The sequence below is a fragment of the Ambystoma mexicanum genome, chromosome 13, assembly GCF_040938575.1.
Source record: "Ambystoma mexicanum isolate Mex_15411 chromosome 13, UKY_AmexF1_1, whole genome shotgun sequence".
Lineage (NCBI taxonomy): Eukaryota > Metazoa > Chordata > Amphibia > Caudata > Ambystomatidae > Ambystoma > Ambystoma mexicanum.
In genome coordinates, this window is record NC_090938.1 from 480,160,495 (window position 1) to 480,184,800 (window position 24,306).

Here is a 24,306-nt window from a genome sequence, read left to right on the forward strand (position 1 = left end):
TTTTAAATCCACACAACTATCATACTCAATCCTTCATTTATATGTATGGGCAACACATGTGCATAGCACTGGTAGATTCTTCATACAAGCTCATGCCCGCATAACAACCACCATCCACTCACACTATACACGTGTCGCTTTTCTTCTCCTGCAAGTGAAAGTAGGTTATTGCCATGACCGTGTTGAGGGGTACCTATTGGGATTTAATGATCAAAAGAACTGATGATGCTCTAGTTTTCACAGTAACAGAGAATATCCATAAACGTAAACGTCACTCACTGAAGCAATGGTCCCTTTTCATCCATAGTTTTGTAAACTCGCTCATAGCCGTTTTGCACAGCAAAAACTCAAATGATATTTGTTCCTCCCACTATCATACATGGGTGCATTTCAATGTAAAAATGCATATTTTAATTTGGACAATTACTGTGGGAAAAGAAGTATGGATGTATTAAGAGTTATAATATTTTACTTCCTTTCAAAAGCACTCCTCTTGGAAATGGGTATTGCCATTTTAATAACCCCAAAAATACATGCTCCCAACTTAAAACAAATAAGGGGTAAAAACTCCCACTTCAAAAACCACCATGGCAAGCGAAAAGTCTACAAGTCTTCAGTTCGAAATAGATAACATTAGATAACATTTGGACACTGGTAGCAAAACACTCTTAACTTCCGAGGAAGGATCAGGAAAAACTGCCTGGTTCCTTGGTTTACATTAAATCACAACACAACCCTTAGGCAGGAATTTTGAGTTAGGCACAAAGGACACGCGAGCCAAAGCATTCCACATATGTGGAAGACCCACAGCTGGTGAGCAACCCTTCAAGGTCTCTCACAGAGGGACATAGAAAAGTAATACCAACGTGAATACCCCATCTAACTAGTCAAGAAATTAACAAAACAAATGTTGTTGGGAGTCTTTCTGAATACCACTGGGGCACAGTTCAGTAACGATGTGCAGGATGTACCCCCTCAAGTCAGGCCAAACTCTCACGGGTGAAAGTGATCGAGCAGCATATGGCTTCCTGTGGGGAGAGAAAGAGGGAGCGATATCTTTACTCCTCCCACCCCCCACACACACCCTTAACCCTCCAAACACAAGGAATTGGCCCAATACTTATTTATATTTTCAGGATATTCTCAACCATGTTTAAATCAAGAGTAATTTCAAGGTAACACAAAACAGTAATTATGTCTCATTTGAAAACTAAGAACTTTTCCAGCTCGTTACAAATTTATGTTTTACAATACACAAGGATACTATTTAGATAGAATTGTGAAAATTAGCCATGTGTCACATTTACATAGAATTGTGAAGTTTAGCCATGCGTCACATTTAGATTAGCCACCTAGAAGAACTTTGAAAGTACCCATGTGTTAACCACCCTTCCTGCTCTCCTCCTACACACCTCACTTGTACTATATATGCTATAGGCTAGCCAAACTACACAATCACACACCCAACATAACCAACACTTGAATACAACAACCACCCAAGGCACTAGACTTAGCCTCTATGAACAAAACAAGCACATAACCTTAAATACCAGCCAATTTAACACAACACACACACAACCACCAACCCAGGCATTGGACCTCACCCTTACAGATACAAGAAGCCAGTGAACAATCAACCCACATGCAACCCAACACACACAAAGTTTCTCCTGGTTCTGGACCTATCCTATCCCTCTACCCTCATTAAACAACCCTGTCCTCTTTCTTGCAGTGTCACACGTGCGGCAGTGGTGCGCAGTATAAATCAACCTAACTATAGACATTTTAAGTGGGGGAAGGAAAATAATAGCTTAACACAATGCTTTAAAAAAGAAGAAGAAAAAAAAAATCCAGACCTATGCCCTGAACAAGAATTCTCAACAACGTTCTGGTAGGTAATCAAAATTACTTACAAGGGGACCAGTAGGAGGATTACAAATGCCCTCGGACAGGATTCATGCACGACAAAGTGTATGTCAGTTATGCTGAATAACAAACTAAGTTTGTACTTCTTGCAAAGACGAGATGAGATGGCTGCCACCTATCTAGATTCCAAAAGGCAGATTCCATCATCAAAGAAGAGGCACGGGATGGCCACAGGATTGTTTTGTTTTACAAACTATGAATGCAACAAGCCCCAGGTGCCCCAAAAGGACAGCCAGTGACTCCAGGTAAGCAACCCGGGGGGCAGGAGGTTGAGAAGAGGTCTGGAAGGGTGGAGGTGTATAACTACAGTGAAGGTCAAGGATACAGATGGGTGCAGACAAAGGAGGGGCCCTTCACCCAGGCTTCACCCAGGCTTCACCCAGGCTGTGCAGACCTTCCAGACTTCCAAGTCTAATGCCTAATTAACTGATGTATTGATGTCCAGACCAATGTTTAATTGTCGATGAATTGAACGTATTGACTAAATTACAAAACAATACCCGTTATATTAATTTGATCAATGAATGTATTAATTAAATCCAATGAGTTGTTTCATAATTCGTCTGAACTCGAAGCTTAGCCTGAGTTCAAGCGAACATCAAATTAATTTGTTCTGTTTCTTCTGTCCGTTTCTCTGTTAAAGACAAATGCACTATATATTGCAGCACTTAATTTGGTTAAGTATGCATACAAAATGTGAGTTGATCTATATTTACGGCATGGACTGAGTTTCAAGTATTATTGTATATCAATGTGGTAATTATTTTGAACAAAAAAAAAATCATTGACATATAAACGCTAATGATCATTCTGAGAGTGATCAGGGACCATAATACTGAAAGACTGATACAGACAGGAAATTCTTTCAATTTAAATGTCTTTAATAATAGTGGGAACTAGCAATTTTGTGGTCTCTTTGAAATTCTAGACTGGAGCAAACCTGCAGGTCCTTTAAGGAGGGCACCAAAGAAGATGGATGGCAAAGCAGTTGTGCCCACTGGCTCAAGGGAGGGATACTCCGGGAAAGCTTCTCATGGTTGAAAGCCCCCCTCCACCTGCGTTCTAGTGACTTTGAAGTTCCTCTTGATTTTAGGATGAGGTCGAATGGCTAGAAAAACCCATTCTGAAATACACAAAGCTGGGCTTGGGGATATTCCAACCTTAGGAGACATGCACCAATTAAACTGTGTGGTTATCAAGTCGTGGATAACCAGCTAATGAGACACCCGTTACATCTTTTTTTTTTAAATTTATTGTGCTTTAGCCAAAATATAGGACATTTTACACTTTTCTTTAGATACAAAACATTTAACGACAAAAAATTAAAAAGAGCAATACATATTTCATCTGCATACTCTTCAACATATACCAAAAAAAAAAAGAAAAATAAAACTAAAATAATAGTAAAATTACAATTATCTAGGTTCCCTTTCTTGATAATGGTCTAACTTCAAATCTCTCAGTAGTCTTACCATTTCAGCTGTTTAAGTTTCAACCCCAGAGGAGGCTCTAAGCCAAAATTCCTCTGACTAGCTAGCTAATATCATGTACAAATCTTCTCAGTCTCAGAATTCTCATCTCCCTTGTGCCTGTGCACTTAATTACCAGATGTTTTAGTGTTTGACCTTCATTAGTGTCATGATGCCTACCTCCAAGGTGCCAGACATGACCCAGCTACCCCAGAGGCAGACATCATGTCTTCAAGGGAAGTCACAACAGCCTCAAGTAGGGGCTCTTTGGACTCAGTCCTGGCGCCTTCGGCGCCAGGCTCATAAAAGCGGACTTTGTGTTGAAGGTGCTTAGTGTTAACTTACCTGATGCAGACCATGCTGCAACATCCAGGCCTTCTGAGGCCTGAATGGGGCTACTTTATCTTTGGAACTACTTAACCACACGGGTGTGGTCAGGGGAGGAATACATACCTGAGAGGAAGGATACATACCTGGAACTACTTTGAAGGCTATTTAAGCCACGCCCAAGCAGCAACTTACGCTTTGCGTTGTTCTGCATCTAGCAGCTGGACGCTCACCGTGTTTGCTCCTGCATTCTGTCTTCTGCCACTCCTGCCAGCATCCTGGAACACCTGCAAAGAGAGAAGAAGAGAAAAGGGTAAAGAAGAGTCCTTACCTGCTAAATCCGCATTCCGGCGACATCTCGACGACAGTCCTGAAAAGGAAGACATCCATTTAAAAGCACATCGCATCGATCGCTGCAGCGCCGCATCTCACTCACCTGTACAAGGTACCACCACGTTCTACGGCGACATCTGGACTCGCAGCCACATCACCGCGCCTAGGGAGAAAAAGACAAGAATAAAGGTGAGAGGGGAAGAAAACAAGGAAACCTTAATTTCCATTACAAAGCTTACCTGTTGGGTTATTCCAACTTCATTTCGGGTCGGAGCCGCATCCTGGCATTTCCGGACCCCGGCCCGTATGGGGAAAAAAGACATCAGCGTTAGTGGGCGCATGAAAAAACATTGCCCAAACGCCCATTAAAGACTTACCTGATTTCTTCTGGATTGAGCTTCGTTTTGGGTTGGTGCCGCATCCAGGCATTTCCAGACCCCGGCCCCTATGGGGAAAAAAAAGACATCAGCGTTAGTGAGCGCATCGATACAAGGACACAGAATTCTCATCAAGCTCACCAGAGTCTCATTCTTCGGTTCCACAGCTCTTCTCGGAATAGTTTCCGCACCTGAAAAAGAGACAACAAACAATTATTATTGCGGAATCATACTCATTAACAGAATCCTTACGGTACTATACCGGGAAAACAAAACTTGAACCCTCTACAATCAAAATCCCAGTGAAGTAACTGGATACAACGCGCCCCTGCACGAGAAGCAGGATGGAGAGCTCAACCTTCCAAACCCTAAGGTGAGACTTCACGTGGGGGTCGTAGGAGGGTTTCGTAGAGGGGTGAGAAGGGAGCGGGAGGCTTATACTTTCTCCCGCAGATTGTTAATACTCCCTTTTCACATACAGAAAGATATTCCTGCGAGCCAGACAAGCCAGATTCGAAGGTCCGGCCCAGTCCATCTTCCGGGTCCTGCGCTTCACCATAGAAGAAGCAACAACACTCCAAACCAGACCTGCGCCTCCGTGGGAGTCAGGTGAGCATAACAATTAGCATCACATTTCGTACAACAGTTCCCAGATTGACCTAAATCTCTGGCTGATTGAATTTCCAGAGTAGGTAGTAAATTAAGTCTGAACCTCAAAAAGATGTCCCTGAAGCATGGATCCGGATATTTTTCCAAGTATGGGGGAAGACTTGTCCTTTTTCTACCCATGCTGGAAAAGGATTGTGATAATTTTGTCATCCTCATCTTCTCTCCCGTGGTCACCCAATCCCACCTTTTCAGGCTATCTTTCACTTTCATTGGGTTTTGAATCAAAATATCTGATGTACAGTCAAAGTTGTCTAGCAGATCTCGACATTTAAACCTTAATTTTTCAAGAAATGTGTTTGTATTGTCCTGGAGCAGAGTGGACAGGTCTTCGAATAACAAACCCTTTATAGGAACCAAGAGGGACCTATATAGAGAAATCCATTTCCACTCCAGCCATGATCTTAAAGAGGAGAGCCCCAATTCAAACCTCACACATACAATTGGAACACAATTCGGAAGGTATAATGTTTTCCAAAGTTTTGATTCAATCAAGGCATAATTCACATCCAGTGCAAGTAAATTTGTATCCATACTATACAAAATGATCAGGTACACCTTTCCTAAATAGCATTTTATCAGCGGAAGTATAGAGAATTTACAAAATTTCATTTGTATCCTTTTCATCTGAGCCCCCAACTTAATAGTTTTTAAATTAATAATTTCCAATAGATGGGTCTTAGTCGGGTATGATTTAATTATGGCTCCCAAATAAGTTAACTCAGAGACAATCTCAATTTTTCTATGGTCCAGTTCCCAGGAATATTTCTTGATTGTTTTCTTCGGATGTTTAAAGATAAGAATCCTAGATTTCTCCAGATTAATCTTAAGATCGTTCTTTTGGGCATATAAGTCAAGAGCATGGAGCAATCTCTGTAGGCCGACCTGTGAGTGGTCCAGTACCACCAGGTCATCGGCATAAGCCAACCAGTTAATTTTTGTTGAGCCGATCCGTGGTGGTATTAGCCCACTATCTTTCAAGTCCGATCCCAGATCAGCCATAAAGAGAATAAATAAGAGAGGCGCTATCAGGCAACCCTGGCGCACCGCTCTCTCTACCCGTATTGGGTCTGTTAATTGTCCACTTTTAGAGATTCTTACTCTCATTCTGGTATTTTGATGGAGTTCAACTAGAATAGAGAGCAAGTGTGATGGAACTCCCCAAGCATGCAGTTTCTTCCACATAAGTGAACGATTAACCGTATCAAAAGCTTGAGTAAGATCAATCCAAGCTCCAAAAACGGGTTTGCCATGTTTATTTCCCACATCTCTATTCAAACAACTGAGAATCAGACCATTCAGGGAGGTGGATAGTCCCTTTCTGAAACCGGTTTGCTGTTTCGGAATTATGCTATTTAATTTGGCCCACTCTTCTAACTCCCTCAAAATTAAGCCGACAAAGATTTTGCCATCAGCATCTAATAACAAGATTGGCCTATAATTCACCGCTAGGAGTCTGTCACCCTTTTCGAAGATCGGAATTGTGATTGCATTTTTCCATGACTCTTGGAGCTGTTTTGTTCTAATAATTTGATCAAAAAATGATTTAAGCAGATGGGCCCACAATGATGTATTCATTTTCAATGTCCAGTTACTAAGCCCATTTGGCCCCGCTGCTCTCGATGTGGACGAGCTCCTTATTAAAAGCTCTATATCCGCTTTCGTGTACGAGAGTGACCAGCAAGCAGTTTCCCAATATCTATGTCAGAACCTGAAGACCCATATACCACCGAAAAATGGTCCACCCATGACCGTTCTTGTATTACAGAATCTTGGTTTCCCCCCTGCTGATCTTGCTTTGCCCCTAAAATAGCCCAGAAATGTCTCAAGTTTCTCTGACTCATTGACCTTAACATAGCTTCACCATCTTGCTGAGAAATAATTGACTTCAAAGATCTTTTCCAATTTCTATAATCATTATTGATGGAGATTAATGCTATCTCAAATGATTTCCTATCGAGATTTGCTCTTCTTAACTCAGCTTTTTTCGATCTTATGACTCTCTTCTGTTGCATTATCTGGCAGTTAAAGGCATGCTTATGAAACAATTTACATTTTTGGTTATTCTGTTTCTGAGGATCCAAATCCATTAAAAACAAATGAAAATTAACTGGACTACATGTGTCATACATTTGCGGCTCAGAAACATTATCCACCATATTTTGCTATTTGTTAGTCAAACTTTTTCCTTTTTCTAATACAGTTACCAGCCAAATTCACAGTCAATTTATCCGTATATACAGAGACAGTTGTGGACAAGCTGACATCTATTATTAATTTAAGCATAGCATGGTCATCAACATTTCCTTCTTCTACCCGTAAAAGTAGCACAGTTTTCATAGATATTTCCAGAAGCAAAAAAGTAGTCAATTGTGGAGAAAGCGTTCCCCTATGCCAGGTTGGATTACTAGGGATATCTCCCCTAATGTTTCCATTAAGCATACAAAAATCCCAGCCCTTCATGAAATGTACCCACATTATTCCATTATGCGTTTGAGTTTTCCCTGTGGCTTGATCTTTTGTTGTTAAACATTGAGAATTCAGGTCTCCAGCTATTAATATTTCATCCATAGGAAAGAGAAAAAATATCAACCAAAACATCTGCGAGTTGCGATAAGAAATCCAAGAGGCCAACTTGACTAGGGTTCCAATATAAATTTACCAAAATCCAGCTCTGACCCATATTTGAGGGTTTCAATTCCAGTCTCACTATCAAAATGCCCCGTTTCTCATTTGATACTAATCTGGTTTCATAGTAGGCATATTTACAGCTTGTCATCAGACCCCCAGAAGGTCTCCCTCCTTCTGACTTTGCTGCTAGTTGATGGAACGTGAATTCATCTATTTCAATTTCACAGGTCAGCCAGGTTTCCTGAAAAAGGATCAAATCAAAGGATCCAAAGATGTAAGATTTCCTCGGTTCTAAGACAAATGAGTTATAACCTCTAGAATTCCAGGATAATACCTTCAAATAATGTTTTGCTAGAGGCTCTTCTGTTGAACACCCATTCTAAGGAGAACTTGTGTAATTATCTCAGGGACCATTTCCCATGCTGCCGTTGGTGCTATACCCGTGCTGTTACTGCTGTTTTGGATTTGAATGCACAGGTGGTTTCCTTTCCATTGGGCAGAGGCGGTTGGCAACATCGGGCATACCTTAGAGACTTTGAAACCCCTTACCTCCCCAGGCTTCCTCCTCCCCCAGAATGGATTCCATACCCAAATTTGATTTTAATAGTAGTTCAACAATGTTTGCATCAGGAGAGAAGGGGAATTTTACTGCATCAATATCTTCTGAGGAAAAGTATTTCAGACCTGGAATATATTTCATTTCTAATAGAATCCTGGAGCGATTAAACAGATCCCTCACTTGGGGGTTTGGAGTCAATCTTGGTATATATACTCTAAGATCTTTATGCTGATTTATGTGATTTGAGACTATCACCAGGAACTGATTTGGACTCCCTCTGAGGCTGATTTAGCATGTTTTTTTTTTAAGTCGGAGCCCTGATCAACACAGAAAGGGCTTTTGATGACATCTTTGCAGCCTCCAAGCACCGGATTTGCCAAGGATAGAGTGTGAACCTACATTTGTCCCTATTTTATGCCTCTCGCCACTTGCTACCGGAGTTAGGTTCACTTCCTCAGGACCCATCTCTTGTGATTTCATTATAAGAAAAATTGGGGCTATCTTTATTGCAGGATCCATCTTCGTTTTTTTCTTCGCAAGAAGAAAAATTGGGGCAATATGCTTTGGGGCTTCCACTATGTCCGTTTGAATGCCCACTGTCATTTTCTTTCGATCCGCCTCCGGGATTTCTTTTATTTGGTTCTTTTCCTTTTCTTCAGTATTTTTTTTTTTTAATTCTTTCCTTTTTCCCCTTTCTGGCAGATTCATTTTTTCTGCTATTTCCACCTCTCCAGCCTTTGCCTTAAGGAGATTCATAAAGCGATTAGTAACAGTTGACAGAGGTTTCCTTTTTTTTTACACTTCCCATTCACCTCCTGTGATAATTTTGAAACGTCTTCCATTGCCATTTTTTTCCTTTTTATTTTTCGCTTTGCTTGACAATTTCTTCTTTTTTCCTCTACTCCCTGCTCCTCCAAATTTATAATAACCTTTCCAGGGGACTCCAGAACATGCACGCACTTTAGATGTTACATTTAAGTCCACCAACTGTGCTATTCGGAGAAATTCCTCCATCACTGATTCGGACAATGGTGAATCATCTGGCAAAGGCTCAGAGATTATAAGTGTTTGCTCACAGTTGCCACTCACGTCATTCGACTTTAAAGGTAACTTCGAGTTCCTCACCAGATCACCTAGATCTATTTTCATCAGATCATATTGGACCGAGAGTTGGTCCAGATTTGTCGTTTGCACTGTTGACATTTCCCGTAGTTCTTTTTGGATAGCTCCCATACCTTCATTGACGGCTGTTTTCAAAGTCGTTACCATTATATCATTCAATTCCAAATCCTTTGATATTTCCAACAGCATCCCTGAGTGTTGCTGTACCTCCAATTTAATTGATTCAAAAACTTTCACAAAAGAGCTTAACACAAAATTCAAAGCAGTGATTGTTGGAGGAATTAAGGGGGGGGGGGGATTTAATTCAATTTGGCCTTGTTGCTGAATATATTTGTAGGCGGGTCCATCAACCTACTAGGATCATGAGAAGTGACCTCCTTTCCCCAATTCTCTTGTTGTTCTTCCGATATTTTATTTAATTCGTAGGATATATTTGTTGGTATTGGCATTTCTAATTCCAATAACTTCATCACCAGGGCCCATCTGAAATGTAAGTGCTGGTACATTTACCTCCTTCAATGATGGACCCACTACGGGGCAAATAGTTGTTCATTGTGGGCCTTGAGAAAAATTAGACCGTATCGCATTTTTCATTGTGGTCGCCCTCAAAGTATAGCCTAGGTTAGAGGGCAGTGAATCACGAATAAGATGATTAACCAGTGTCGAAATTGCCACTTCCTGGCCTTGCAGTGATCGAGGGTCCACAGATGAATTTAAAAAGCCAGAGGTTGATGGAATTCGATTATCCAAAGAGAACTAGGCGGTGGACGAAATATGCCCCCACCTGTCTTATAGCGCTTCAGAAAGGAACTACTTTGCGTATTTTGCACGCTCTCACCCTGGTCCTTACCACCACCTTCTATAATGATCTTTTCCAAGTGGAGATCATCTGGGTTGGCAGAGCTCCGCAAATTATACATTGCAGCTATCTCACAGATATCAATTAGGTTGGCACCTACACACCACCCTTGGGTCAAAGGCTCAAAGGCCCACAGTCCCCAAGAGAGAGTAAAATTGAGTTTACACTCAAGATCACTGTTTTACAGATTTCAGCAATTAACAAAAAACGCAGTTTTAAACAAGGGAACTGACTGACCTAAAGTTCACAGTCAATCCCATGTGTCACGTGTGTTTGTAATTCCACAAAGTCTCCCGTCCTAATGAATAGCGCCGTGTCGATCAGGGCTCAAGGGTATTCCACCCACAGTCGCCCTAGCACACAAAGCACATTACTTATTCAGTTGTTTTAAAACCGTCAGGGACGTCAGATGAACTGACAGTGATCCTCAATCCTCAATCGCTCCTCTGTGCTGTTAAAGAAGCGTACAACCTGCAAGCGAACCCAGCAATCAGCAAACAATCACGGCACTGGATTGGACGAGACACGGTTGCCTGCGCCTGTATCACCTTACCACATACCGTTTGCGTTCACAGATGCCCAGCCATTGCCGCCCGCTTTACTTGTGCTGCACCAGCAGCTTGCTCCCACAGGGTTTTGCAGTCCTCTAGTCTCCGGGACTCCGGGTTCCGCCTCCTCCGGGGTTCGTCGCAGGAGTCACGGGCTAACGGGCTTACTCGGCTACCGACTCGACCACAAGTCTCTGTGTCAGCGCCAACCAAGTTCTAAAGAAGAAAAATAAGGGAAAAAAAAAAAAAAAAAAACAAACAGATCGCCAAGGCACTCGTACTGCTACTGCTGCACTGGACTGCACTGACCGCCCTGACTCAAGCCGCACCCCCGGAAGGAAGGAAACAAAGCCGGAAATCACGGCAGTGTCAATATGGGGTCGCTTCATCACACATGTCTGTATGTGGACTAAGGTGTCTGAGATCCCTCAAAGTTCAAACCACTCCCAGGAACACTGCCGCCTCTCATGGGATTTGGACAGAACCTGCAAAGAGGTAGGACCAAAATCAGGCTGTTGGGGGACTGTTTTGACCCCTGCATCTAAAATCCCAACCTTGAGTTGCAACTTACGAACGTCGGACTCAGCCACTAATCCCCTTGCATGGTGTATACAACCTTGCCCTTCCATTGACATTGCCGAAGAGTTTTGCGTTTAAAATTTAGGCATGCCCAGCAACGATCTTTGGCATGGTCCCAGGGAAGGCAACTGTTACAAAGCACGTGTGTCCTTCCAGGCCAACTTGGAATTCCACCCATAGACTGAATTTAGAGGGTTAATTTTCAATCTATGCCTCAGGATGTTGACGCAGCCTTTGTGTAGTGTGTGCACGGATGAAAGAGCAATGACATCTAGGCCTTTAGGTCCTCAAGAGGGAAAAGTATTGTGGGCCCCAAGAGTGAAAACTTTCACCCCCCCCCCCAACCCCCCTCCCAACTACTGTACGTCTTGTAGTCCACAGTTTCTGTGTCAATGCTTTGGCTCTGTAAATAAAGCAGACACGCATCTAATGGCGTTGAAAGGTTTCTCTAATGCGAAATTGCAGCCAACCAACAAGGCACAATAGATAGTATGACAAGAACAACCCTGTCGACATCCTATTTTCTGAATTCGAAAAACCTATGCAATACTCCAAGCCAACCACTAGATGGCAGTCTATGCAAAGCATGTGAATGTAAACATACTCAGCTCCAGAAATAGGTCTACAGTGTCTTGTGTACCGCAGTTGTTCATGCATGCTACCATTGATAGTTTGGCTACCTTGTTGAATTGCATTGAATTGATACCACTTGGACTACTAAGTTGGCTTTTCAGACACCCTCAACACAGCACTTAAAAAAAAACATAGCAGGGCATTGCCTTTCCGCCTCAGGTCGGCATTAAGGTTTTCACAAAATGTCTTGCTCCTGTAGCATCCCATTTTAGAAGTACATGTTTATCCTTAATCTATGACTGGTTGAATCCTTTGGGCATCAAGAAGTTGTAATAAAAAACATGCACAGGAGACTGTGCGGCTATTGCATCAGGTAGGATACTTGATCAATCTGGAGAAATGTACCTTGGAATCTGCTTCTGGGAGCCTTGTTCATTATGAAGATAAATCAAGTCAAACAAACAGATTCCAAAGTATGTCAGTGGATAGCATGTTCTTCCAACATGTTACAGATGGCCTAAAGAACACACCAACCCACAAAGATGGTTTAAGGGTTTCTTTTCAAATCTGTGCAGGGCACTAATGGACCTCCCTGGCTCCAATCTAAAGTAAGCAGTCTCATCCTGGACCAGGCATCCCTACTTCCCAAGTTAGTATACACCGCTTATTGACCCTACAGACAAGACACTACCTTGCTGGGAGTGCCTAAAGGCAATAGCCTTGTAGGTCTAATCTCCCACATAGACTTCCTAGGCTAGACATACTCTACTGTCTAGCTATTTAAAATAATTGCAGGGATGTGCCTTAAAGACACTCAAGCCAGAGTTGGATATGTTCCCTTCATGCCCCGACACTCCATATGTTTCCACTCCTCCCTTCTTATGGCTACTTGCCTCCCAGCAACTCCTTCCCCTTTCTCTCAAATCATCGTACGTTTTTCGCCTGTCATTCCAATGTCCCTCTCCTTCACCCCCTACAACCACGCCCACACCACCACCCATCACCCCCACAACAATCCAACACCACCCCCAAAACCAACCACCACCAATCTGTTAAGATTCATTTCTAAAATCACCCTGCAAGGGGGATATTTTAGGCAGCCATCCTAGTTATGGTGAACAGAGTCTCTAAGAGTTCAGCCAATACACAATCAAGGTATCGCGGGAGAGCAGTCCAAGCATAATCTTAGAGTGAGAGAGTGGTCTAAGGCCACAATGAGTTCACACAGAAAAAAAAAAAATACACATTAGCACCCTGGCAGGGGCGGGCAATCAGGTGGCTAGGAACGCAGGCTTGAACCGCCGGTGCAAGCACACGTTCCATGCCACCTATTGGATAGCTCGCCTGCCGCCATCTTCCTCCCACTCTCCGTCCCAGTTGATTTTTTTTAACCCCCCTGCTCCCCGAAGTTACATTTCTTCTGCTGTAGCAGCACTCGCAGCCGCATCTTCCGCTCTGCTCCCAAAGTCCGCATTGGAAAGGAAAGAGGGGCTGCACACTGAGCCCCGCCTTTCCTTTCGATAGTGGCCATCTTTGTAGAGGATTTTTCATCCTTCAAAGGGACACACGCAGCGTCCTGTTGAAGGAAGGGAAATCCTTATTTTTTTAGCACTCCGTGTTACCGCTTTGGTAACCCAGAGTGCTAAAGGCCTTAACCTCTCCGGCATGCCGGATCAGGTGTTAACACCACAATAATTTAGCTTAGCATGTATGTATAAAAACATTTAAAGACACACTAAGAAACGAAACTAACAGGTAGTATTATCACACAAAACCATATAACATAATTCACTTTCAGTGCATCAGTCAATTTAAACCAGTAAGTATTCAGGTGCAATTAAAAGGACTAGAACCAACACAATCGCAATTCCCTTTCACTTATGAAGTCCAACTTTAATATGTATGGGTCTAGTGCCCAAATGTCACAGGATCCAAGACAGGTTTCCCCAGGGAAGGCATCCTTTAAATGGACGCAACAGGCTTGCAGAGGTTATTTCAAACAGTTCATAACTATTTAAAAGTGGAATAAGTATTTGTCCAAAAACAGGCAAGTTCTCCTCTCTTCCAGTCCCAAAGCTATCCTAGGGGTAGGATACTGGACCCGTGTTTGACAACCAAAAGTTACTGTCACTGGGAACAAGTTATTCTGTCTTTTGTTCGGGTGAGGGGTGCCCAGGGGTTGCAGGTTCAAGTGCTTCTTCCTGTTGGGCCCAACTTCAAGATGCAACACCATAAGATGAAGAATGCAGACTTTCATGGTGCAGACCCCTTTTGGACACTTCACAGGAAGGAGGAAGGTGAGTTCCAGAGATGGTCACGCTTTGCAGGCAACAGTCGATCTTCCTGGCACAGAAGCAACTCCAGGACAGGTTCCCTTGATGCTAGGAAGCCGACATTTTGGGAGAAGGCGACTTATGGCACACACTGGCGACCACCAAAGTACCCGGTTTGAACACAGAACAGCGACCTCTCGGGCAAAGTAGTCCACCAGGGAGCTAGTCAGTCCACAAGGCAGTCAGGGAGACACTTCTGAAGGCTCTTGAGGGATTCAACTCCAGAGTAGGCGTCAAGACTAGTTTGACCCACTAGTCCAAGGACTGAAGCAGCAGCAAGGGTCTTTGAGATCTTGCAAAGGAGCAGGGCTTTACCAGGCCAGTGACTAGATAGTGTCCACTACAGAAGTCATCCTCTGGTTGTCTGCGGGTGGCTCGTCGTCATAGTATTCTTGGCTCCAACGCAGATCTGAATAATGTCTACAGGAGTCCTCCACTTATGCAGATTCGGAGCTGAAAGCAAGTCCAAGCCCATCAGTGGAAAGGATCTGCCACATTAAAACAGCCAGAAGCTGTCTGATTAGGGACGACTACTGGTTTCACTTCCACCCAGCAGCAAGACTCTGGCATCAAGGGATGTGAATTTGGACCAGACAGAAAATAAAATACAAATGGTAAAAATGTTACTGCTGTCACTAGCTTGCCTAGGCACATATAAAAAGTGACCAAAAAGCCCAAAAGATTTAACTTTGTGGGGATACTAAGTAACCCCATTAAACTGCACAGTGCTTGTTGGTGCCTCGACCCTTTGGGCTGGTGGGACCAACCAGCCTTGATGCCTTCTCACAATACTGGAGCCTTCGAAGTGTCCCTAGAGGACCTGGTGGACTGACCAGCTCAGTTTGGGAAACCGTGCCAGAAGCGCAGCTGTTCCGTGTTTTGGTCCAGAATGTCTCCAGCTAGTCCTACAAGTCACCTTCCAGCCAAGTTTCAGTATCTCAGCCTAGACCGGTCCTATTCTGGAAGGCTTCGTATGTTCGCGACTGGCAAGATTCCTGATGTCGCCTGCATGCGAGAACCATCGCTGGAACCGCTTCCTTCCGTCTGGTAGTGTCCTCTGAAGAGCTCTGCATCGGTGCCTGCTGCATTTCTTGTTCTGAAAAGCCTGCACTCAGCTCCTGGAACTGACCAGTATCTTCCTTGCACTGACAGCTCCTGTGCCTCCTCTACTAGATCCAACAGTGGGAAAACCTACCTCCAGATACCACTATTCACCATGCCAAGTCCTTTGGGAAACAGAGTACAGGAAGTGAGTAGTCGCAATACTTACCGGTGCCCCCATATCTTCCACTATAACGTTTGTGAAGAACTTTGATTTATATTACATTCCATTGTTTTTTAACAGTTTACTTAAAAAGCTGTTTATAAGATAGTAGAACAAGTTACTTACCAACTGTAACGTTCTTTCGACTGGATGTTCCTCCCACGTGTTCCTCATCTTGTGATAATTCGTTATCTCCAGCTTCGCTGCTTTGGAAAAAAAGATTCTCGGCAGAGGGCGCTGTGCTCGAGGTCGTGGCGTCGTTTGTCCCTCGTCGTACTCCGTCGGCGTCACCAATGGTATAAATAGCTCGAGCCGCGCCCGTTGCTTCAGTTCTGTTTTTTCTATATATATATATATATATATATATATATATATATATATATATGAGGAACACCCAGGCGTGCCCTATGACCGATACATTCATCGTGAGAGGAAAGTGTAAGAAACGTAAACTGTACTGTGGGGTAGGATGGGAGGGTCGATGAGGAATACGTGGGAGGAACATCCAGTCGAAAGAACGTTACAGTTGGTAAGTAACTTGTTCTTCGAATGGATTGTGTCCTCCCACGTATTCCTCATCTTGCGATAGGCTCCCATAGCAGTATCAATTTTTGGAGGCGGGAGTACTAATTTCAGTTTTCGTGGACAGAATGCAGAACTGCCTTGGCAAATAAACCCTTGTTAGTGGAGGCAGTATCCAAACAATAATGTTTAACAAAAGTATGCATTGTTTTTCAGGTTGCAGCTGCACAAATATCTGTTGCTGGGACTCCCCTCTTTAGAGCCGCAGAAGTAGCCATTCCCCTTGTAGAATGGGCACGAAGCCCATCTGGTGGTTCTTTTCCCGCTAATCTGTAGCATTCAACTATGGCTAATATGATCCAGCGGGAAATGGTCTGTTTTGTTACAGATAAGCCTAATTTATGACCAGTATAACCCACAAATAGTTGGTCATCTTGTCTCAATTTAGCCATCCTTGAGATGTAAAAACTAAGAGCCCTCTTGGGATCTAATCTGTGTAATCTCTCCTCTTTGCCCAGATGATGAGGATGATAAAAGGTTGGTAGTACTATTTTTTGTGACAAATGGAAGTCCGAGACTACTTTTGGCAAGAACGAAGGTTTAACTTTAAGGACTACCTTATCCTTATAAAAAATAGTATATGGTGGTTTGATTGTTCCTATCTGGAGCCCCAGATTAGCTAGATGTAGTAGAAAAGAAAGCACCATTGGGGTGCCACACTGAAAAGGGTCCACATCCTTGTCTTTGCACCAGTTACTAAACCTTTTCCAGCGACATCGATACCAAGATTTTGTTGCTGGTCTTCTGGCCGAAAGCAAGATTTCCATTACATCATCCGGAAGATCCCAATCCTTGTATCTCAACCTCTCAGAAACCATGCGTGAAGGTTGAGTGTCTTGACCTCTGGATGGAGAACCCGACCTTGCTCTTGCGAGAGAAGATCCTTTCTTTGCGGAAGACGTATTGGAGGACAGATGGACATGTCTAGAAGGTCCGGGTACCACGTCCTCCTGGCCCAATCCGGGGCAATTAGGATCATGGTTTTCCTGAACTTTCTCAACCTCCTGATTACTTGAGGAATCACGGGACTGGGGGAAACTCGTACAGCAGTGGAAACTTCCACTCCACTACGAATGCCTCTCCCAGAGCTCCTCTGAGGAAATTCCCTTGAGCAGTACTGATCGCACTTCTGGTTGATCGCGGTGGCAAACAGATCCACTTGAGGGGTTCCCCAAAGGGCGAAGATCTCCAGAAGGACTTCCTGAGCCAGCTCCCACTCGTGAGAGACCGTGCTCTGCCTGCTCAGAGCGTCTGCCGCCGTGTTCTTCTCTCCGGCTAGGTGAATTGCCGATAGAGAGATTCCTTCTCGTATTGCCCAGAACCAGAGCTGCATTGCTTCTCTGCACAGTGGCAGTGACCCTACTCCTCCTCTTTTGTTGAGGTAATACATGACCACCGTGTTGTCCGTCATTATCAGGACATTCTTTCCCTGTACAGAGGGCAGAAAGGCCTTCAGAGCTAGTCTGATTGCCCTCAGCTCCAACAGGTTGATGTGTAGTTTGGACTCCGATGGAGACCAACGACCGCTGATTGTCAGATCGTTGGTGTGTGCTCCCCACCCCGTGAGTGAGGCGTCCGTCACTACCGTCATCTCCGGCTATGGTTGCCAAAAAGACACTCCCTTGAGAATGTTGTCGTTGCAAGCCCACCATAGAAAATCCTGAGCAACTGCGCTCGGGACTTGCAGAAGATCAGACATATTCCCTGAGAACTGGGACCACTGAGTTCTGAGTGCCCATTGAAGGGATCTCATTCTCAACCTGGCCTCTGGTACTAGGAAAATGCAGGATGCCATGAGCCCAGAAACCTGAGAAAATCGAAGGCCGGTAGACGTTGGACATTCTGAAACTTCGTTACCATCTGCTGGATGTGGAGAGCTCTCACTTCGGGAGGTGAGGCTTTTCCCGATGAAGTGTCCAAGACTGCTCCGATAAACTGGAGTTTCTGGGATGGTATCATGTGGGACTTCTTGAAATTGAGGGAGAAGCCCAATTTGTGGAGGAAGTGGCAGGTGATCGAAAGATGTTCCTGAGCTTGTTCTGGAGAACTTGCCCTGATCAACCAGTCATCCAGGTAGGGATCTATGTGAATACCTCCTCTCCTGAGACTTGCTGCCACAACCGCCAACAGTTTGGTGAAAACCCTCGGGGCGGAGGTCATCCCGAATGGCAGAACTCGAAACTGATAATGAGAATTGCCAATTGCGAACCTCAGGTACTTTCTGTGCTTTGGATGGATTGGCACATGAAAGTAAGTTGTAGAGCCTGAAGGATCTGAGAAAGTCACCATCTTGAACTTGTCCTTCCTGAGGAACTTGTTCAAGTTTCTCAAGTCCAAGATGGGTCTCAGTCGTCCGTCCTTTTTTGGGATGAGAAAATATGGGGAGTACCAACCCCTGTTCCTCTCCGCTACAGGTACCTGTTCTATGGCACCTTTCTCTAGCAGGGTTAACATTTCCTGCAACAGGAGCGGATCTGGAAATTTGGCGGCGTTGGCTCCCGGTTGATGATTCTGAGGCCTTTTTTAGAAAGGGGAGACAGTAACCTTGGGCTACTGTTTCCAGTGCCCAAGCATCTGAGGTAATGCCCTGCCATTCCTTCAGATGTTGAGATCCTGCCTCCCACTGGTATTGTGTAACAAGGTCTCAGAGGGATTTGGAGGCGGCTGCAGGAGTGGCTGAGGGTACAGATGCCGCTCCTGAGGCTGATTTTGCACCTCTTCCTCGTGCTCCACGAGGGAAGTTTCTTTTGCCCCTTTGAGGAGCCTGTCCTCTTCCTCTACCAAAAGAGGAGTAGTATCGAAAAGAACGACCCCTCCAGGAAGATGAGCCGGAATAGGGTTTTAGAGGCTGGCGCAAAGAGGCGCTAAGTGATTTAGCTGCCGCTTTCGAGGTCTGAAGTTTTTCTAGGCTTTCATCAGCCTTTCTGCCAAAGAGCCTCGAGCCATCAAAGGGCATGTTGAGAAGTCTGGCTTGCACGTCCGGTGCAAACCCCTGACTTCCTCAACCACGCAAATCTGCGTAGCACAACACTTGCAGCCATGGATCTACTGATACTATCAGCAGTATCCAGTCCAGACTGGAGACATTCCCCCATTGCCTCCTTCCCGTCTTGGACTATATTCAGGAAGCGTTCCCTTTCCTCGCCTTCCGGAATATGATCAGCCGCCGCCGAAATACAGTCCCACAGGGTATGAGTAAACCTGGCTAGGGTACAGGTGACATTTGGCGACTTAAGTGCCATACTGCCCGACGTGAAAACTTTATGTGCCCAGGCATCAATTTTTTTATCCTCTCTATCTGGAGGGATAGTTGGATAAGCAGTTTGTTTTGAAGTAGATGCTGCCTGAATGACTAAACTCTCTGGAGTCGGTTGTTTATTCAAATATTCAGGATCCCTTCCAGCCAGTCTATATTTTCTTGGAAAAGTGCTATCTGCAGCAGCAATAGTTTCTGGCTTCTCCCAGTTTTTCTCCACAGTCCTTTGGAGGGCTCTGTGGAAAGGGAGAACAGGATCTTTGAGGTCCCTTGACGATTATATCCGTCACGTTATCTTGTTAAAAAATGGGTGAAGTATTAACCCAACCCATATATTCAACTACCCTGGTCATAAGACGCCTGTACCCAGCATCTGCATGCTCTGCAGGATCAGGTTTGGCGAACTCTAATTCTGGGGATGTATCAACTCCACTGGCAGAATGTAGAGTATCACTCAGGCCTCTCATTCTAGATTCCTGGTCAATAAGTTCCTCAGGAACTTGTCTTATACCATAAGTAACTCCCAAAGGAGTAACCTCGTCTTCTTCTGAAGCAGACTCTTCATAGATTGCTGACATATATTTGAAAGTCTGACCTGGGCAAAGGAGTGAATCTCCTTTCTTCCTCTTCCATCTGCTTCGAAGGAATTGGCAAATCCCTTGAAGTTGTCGAAGGGGTCTTCAAAGTCTTCGAAGATGACTTCGATAATGTTGTCGAGGACGTTTTGGGCTTTGGAGTCGAAATTATCGACGTCGAGGGCGTCGAAGTTGTCGAAGTCTTCGACGACTTGTGTTTCTTTTATGGCACTGGAGAAGTGCTCGACTCTCGGAGAGTCTTCGACGGTTTTACGTCGACTCGAGGTTTTTTGGATTCCTCGACGCTACCAGTCTTTGCCATGGTAGCCTTGGACTTCCCTTTGTCGTCCAATGGAGCGACTTTAGGGGTATGGCTTTTTCGAGGGTCTTTCGAGGGGGTCGGGTTGCATTCTCGAAAACCTCCATCTTTTTGCGGAATTCTTTCCACTTACTGGGAGAATCCGATTTAGTCGGACAACGAATTTCTTCGGTCGACTCTGAAGAAGATGATGATGGAGATCTATGTCTCCTCTTCATTTTTTTCGATGATGATGAAGAGTGTCTCGATCTACTCCTAGATCGAGATCTCTTTGAGTGCCTATGGCGATCCGATTCCTTAGAATCAGTCGCTTTCTTGTGTCTTTTTGACGAAACCTTTTTTCAGGCCTCCCTCCCCACCGACAGTTTACCTCTACTCACACAAAGCTTTTTCGGTCATAGATTGGCAGGACCCGCAGTCGTCGGTTCGGTGACTGGAACCGAGACACCAGAGACAAATCCGGTGGGGATCGGTGATCGACATCTTAGATCCACAATCTGCACACTTCTTGAACCCAGTCCTGGGTGTCGAAGGTGGTCAAAGATGACATTTTCTTCACAGAAAATAGAAGCGCGCCATTCTCGATAGCTAAGCGATCGGAAAAACGGAACTGAAGCAACGGGCGCGGCTCGAGCTATTTATACCCTTGGTGACATCGACAGTACGGAGTACGTCGAGGGGCAATCGACAGTACGGAGTACGTCGAGGGGCAATCGACGCCACGACCTCGAGCACAGCGCCCTCTGCCGAGAAAACATTTTTCCGAAGCAGCGAAGCTGGAGATAACAAATGATCACAAGATGAGGAATACGTGGGAGGACACAATCCATTCGAAAAAAGTACTTTATTGACCTGTAAAAGTCACAAGAAGTCTTCTGGAACCGTATTCAGCCCCAAAGGAACATTTCCTAACTTTGTCCCCATCTCCTAAAGGAACGTGAGAGTTTCTATTCCTGTGGACAGTTTATCTAAACTGGTTAACTACTTGCCTTCCTTTTAGAGGTGTGGGTGAATTGTTTGCATTTTCATACCCAAAAGTGACTGTATATAGGTTTTATATTTTGTGTGAGGTTACCGGTTTGATTCATTTACTTAGTGTGTTGTTGGGACTACAATAAATAAGGTATTTTTTGTACTTCACTGTCTAAGTGCAATCATTGCGAGTTTCACTCTGGACATATTGTGGAACCCTGACCCCACTTGCCTCTCCTAAGACTTAACCTTGACCACTCTTCCACACTTACCTTGACTGGTATGGCTAAACTCCCAGAGTTCCCTGTTCACTATAACTGGCGTGGCCTTCTGAAATCTGTCCACCAGGCGAGATATGAGGAATCTATTTTAACAACTTAACATTAGTAGTGTTTGCTACAATTTGCTTGATTTAAACACACTGGAGGGAAGCCATTACTGTCCATTTGGGATGTAACTCCGGTGCCAAATGTTAAGAAAGTTCTCTTTTCCTCCATGTTCTATGGGCCCCCTAACATTTTGCTTTCGTTTTTTACACCTTGTCCTGACTTTTTACAGAGGTGACACCTTTAGCTTCTCTCCACTGGCCCTTTGCTGTTATGGGGAAACTGACCAGTCCTTCAGGTCAGGAATTTCCTTTTATGGTCATGCATTTGCCCGGGAAAGCAGTACTTTTCGCAGGTAAGTGTGCAAGCCATGTGTGTTGGAAGCCAGTAGGTGGGTTGGGACTGACTAGTCCCAAACCACATACTGGCTTCAGTATGACTAGAGCTGTGGTATTCAAACTTTATTATTCTGAGCCCCCCTTAAGTAAACAAAATAGTTGCCAAAGCCCCCCCACATGCCATAACTGCTTATAATAATTCCTATTAAAAAGTAGTCACTGTACTCACTTTTTGAAGGGACTCTTATCCCCTTAACCCCCCCATCCCCTTGGACAAGCTTCAGACACCCCCCCCCCCCAGGGGGCCAGCCCCACAGTTTTAAGACCACTGGTCTAAAGTGTATGGATGAACTGTGGGGGGGGGGGGCAGGGGTTGGATCTTCTATTGGTTGGGCTGAGTTTAGGATTAGAAGAGAAGTCCTGCAGCCATTCCAGAAGTATCAGAAGAGGAGCAAAGTATCCTGTGTAGCTGTGCAGATGAAGGAAGACTCGCCTTGAAGAGGCCCGTCTACCAACTGTTGCTGCTGTCCCGGTGGAGCACTATCTGGCTCCTGATCCCACAAGACTCTTGTTGGTGCTTCGACCATTTGTACTGGTGGGATCAAGCAGTCTAAACATCTTATGTCCCTGCAGTTTGGAGTCTTCTGCTAGTCCCATAAGTCACAGTTCCAGACCCCTTGATGCTGGGACGTTGAAACTTGGCAGGAAGGTAAGGGTTTCTTTGACTACGACTAGACGCCTTCTGGAACTGGCCACCTCCGTCTGGTTGAGTGTCCAGAAGAGGCCAACATTGGTGCCTGCTGCATTCATCCACTGAAAGGGTTGGACATAGTTCCTGGACCAGACCACAACTTCACTTGCTCCTGGGCAACTGCTATTGGAAACAGGAAAACCTACCTCCAGCAAGTCTCCTTTGAAAAGCCCAGTCTGATAAATCTTTTTTTAAAAAAATCAGATTAGGGGTAGTGAGTAGGAACGATACTTAGCAGTGTCCCCATCTCCTATTTTGTTCGACTGGAATTACGAAACTGGGGGATAAAGTTTAAGAGGCCAACCTAGCTATAGTGAACAGGGAAAACTCTGGGAACTGTAGCCATACTAACCAAGGTATGGGAACTGTAGCCATACTAACCAAGGTAGCATGGAGAGTGGCAAAGGCAAGGCATCCACAATGAGTCCATCACACTGAGCAATCAGGGATTACACTTATATGTACAAACATACTCATTTATGGCCAAAGAACACACTATGTAAAATGATAAATAACAGGTAGTAATATCCCAATACTAAATAGTACAATACATATATACAATCACAGTGAGTTAGTGTAAAACATTTAGTTCACACCCCCCCAAACGCTGAAAGGGAAGTTAAGTAAATAATTATTACACCAACAGTCCACAGGAATATCAGCCCTAACTTATAAAACACATCCTTAAGTTGTATGGAGCCTTGTGCCCAAATCTTCTAAGTTTCCAGTAGTTTAGAGAGTGGAAAAAGTTAGGAGGAGGGTCCTGAGGATGTGAGGAAGGCTACAAAGCAAGAAGAGAGACGTATTCTGGCGAATAAGCCTGTTATCTTTTTTTGGTGGCTTTCAGCAACAAGTTTTGCCAAAGCCAAACAGTTGCAAAGGTTTCAAAAGTTATTCAAACTTTTGGAGGGTGGCATCAGGGGGGCAGTGAAGTATCACTGCAACTTATCACCCCGTACTCCGGTTGTTCGCCAGACTTGATAGCTTGTTGGAGTGTCGCTGGAGTTCAGTTTCTTCACTGTTGGTTCCGGTCAAAGAAGTCCAAGAGCTCCCAGTGCAAGAAGGGTTCCAGTGGGGTACAGGAGCTTGGTGCAACCTCTTCGACAAACAAAGCAGCAGGCACCAGTACAGGACTCTTCAGGATGATCGACCAGATGCGAGAACGCCAGTTTCAGGGACAGTCACCGTTGCATGGCAACAGCAGGGGTCACAGATGTCACGGTCAAAGTCGGTCCTCTGTCTCGGGCCTTGTTAATGCTAGGCCGCCAACATTTTGCAGGAAGGACTCTTGCAGGACAAGCCGATGACACCTCAAGTTCACACGGAACAATGACTCTTCTACCACGGTAGCCCAAACTGGAGCTGGTCAGTCCAATGGATGGCCCAGGGACACTTCCGAAGGCTACAACCTTTACCACCAAAGTCGTTGAGAATGGTTTTTCCCCATCACTGCTACGGCTCGAAGGTCTTTAAGATCAATAGCCAGATAGGGCGCCACCAGGACTGCAGCAAAAGTTGGTCGCCAGGCCTTCTCAGGATCAGTCCACAGGTCTTCGCAAGTCTTCACTGCAATTCAGGATACTTGGTTCCTCACAGGATCTCTGGGCAAAGGCTGCAGAAC

The 24,306-nt window shown here is 44.6% G+C and overlaps 1 protein-coding gene across 1 annotated transcript in view; it reads right to left on the reverse strand.

Moving 5' to 3' along the window:
• DCAF7 (DDB1 and CUL4 associated factor 7) overlaps positions 1–24,306 on the reverse strand; it is a 320,235-nt gene that overhangs the window by 554 nt on the left and 295,375 nt on the right. The window lies entirely within an intron of this gene.